Genomic DNA, 1,664 nt, shown 5'->3' with positions numbered 1-1,664 from the left:
ATAAGTTTACAATGTTTATGTCTTCTCGATAGATTCTTCCTTTATGTATTATAAAGTGCCCCTCTGTGTCTTTTTATGGCCTTTGTTTTGAAATCTATTTTGTCTGGTATAAGTATTGCAACTCCTGCCTTTTTCTCTTGCTCATTTGCTTGGAATATTTTTTTCCATCCCTTTACTTTCAATCTGTGTAGGTCTTTTGCTCTGAGGTGGGTCTCTTGTAGGCAGCATATGTGTGGGTCATGTTTTCTTTCTTTTTTTTAAGTCAGTCTGTGCTTTTATTGGCTACTTGAGAGGGATGAAGCAGGAGGAGTGGGTGGCCCCAATGCCGGGCGGCCATGCTTCACTGGCTTGTAGGTGATGGAGAACTCCCCCAGGTAGTGGCCAATCATCTCGGGCTTGATTTCCACCAGGTTGAAGGTCTTGCCATTGTACACGCCCACCATGCTATGCACCATCTCCGGAAGGATGATCATGTCCCACAGGTGCATCTTCACCACTTCAGGTTTCTCCATGGGCGGTGCCTCCTTCTTGGCCTTGCGCAGGCGCTTTAGCAGCGAGTGCTCTTTCCTCCTCAGGCCGCGGTTCAGCCGCCGCCACTGCCTGGCACTGTAGAGCTGCATCAGCTGCTCATAGGACATGTCAAGCAGCTGGTCGAGATCCACCCATGGCAGGTGAACTTGCGGAAGGTCCGCTTCTTCTTCTGCTCCACTTCCGCCATCTTGTCGGTTCTTCGGGAAGGACCACCCTGGGTCATGTTTTCTTATCCATTCAGCTATTCTGTGTCTTTTGATTGGGGCATTTAGTCCATTTACATTGAGAGTTATTACTGATAGAAACTTATTCATTTTTTCTCTTTGTACCTGTGTTTTTCTCTTTCTCACTCTTTTCCTTCATTTTCTTAAACCAGTCCCCTTAGCATGTCTTGTAGTGTTGGTTTGGTAGAGATGTATTCTTTTAGCCTTCTTTTGTCAGGGAAACTCCTTATTTCCCCTTCTGTTTTAATTGAGAGGCTTGCTGGGTAGAGCAGCCTTGGTTGTAGGCCCTTGCTTTTCATTACTTGGAATATTTGTTGCCATTTCCTTCTGGCTTGTAGTGTTTCTGTTGAGAAGTCAGCTCCTAGCCGTATTGGGGCCCCCTTGTATGTTACTTTCTCCTTCTCCCTTGCTGCCTTGAGGAGTCTCTCTTTGTCTTTAATAGTTGCCATTTTAATGATGATATGTCTTGGAGTGGACCTCCTTGGGTCCCTCTTGAGTGGGGTCCTCTGTGCCTCCTGGATCCATGAGACCTTTTCTCTCTTCAGATTGGGGAAATTTTCCATCATTACTTTTTCGAGGAGGTTCTCTATCCCTTGCTCCTCTTCTTCTCCTTCTAGTATCCCTATTATGCAGATATTATTGCATTTCAGGTTGTCCTGCCTTTCCCTAAATGCCTCTTCATTCTTCTGGAGTCTTTTTTTCCATTTCTTGTTCTTTCTGGGAGCTTTTTTCTACCTTATCCTCCATCTCACTGATTCGATCCTCGGCTTCATCCAGCCTGCTTTGGATTCCTTCTACTGTGTTCTTCAATTCAGAAATGGTATTCTTCATATCCTCTTGTGTCTTCTTGATAGTTCCTATGTCCTTTTCCAGGTTGATATAGTTTGTTGTAAGATCCTGATAGTTTCT

The 1,664-nt window shown here is 44.8% G+C and overlaps 1 pseudogene; it reads right to left on the bottom strand.

Annotated features, from left to right (window-relative positions):
- Window positions 1–262: 262 nt before the first annotated feature.
- Window positions 263–740, bottom strand: LOC129080558 (40S ribosomal protein S15-like; annotated as a pseudogene).
- Between the last annotated feature and the right edge of the window lie 924 nt (window positions 741–1,664).

Source organism: Pteronotus mesoamericanus, unplaced genomic scaffold (genome assembly GCF_021234165.1).
Source record: "Pteronotus mesoamericanus isolate MK-2021 breed Mesoamerican mustached bat unplaced genomic scaffold, CSHL_Meso_final contig_90, whole genome shotgun sequence".
Lineage (NCBI taxonomy): Eukaryota > Metazoa > Chordata > Mammalia > Chiroptera > Mormoopidae > Pteronotus > Pteronotus mesoamericanus.
The sequence above is the reverse complement of the archived record's forward strand: the minus strand, read 5'-3'. Positions and strand labels throughout refer to the sequence as shown.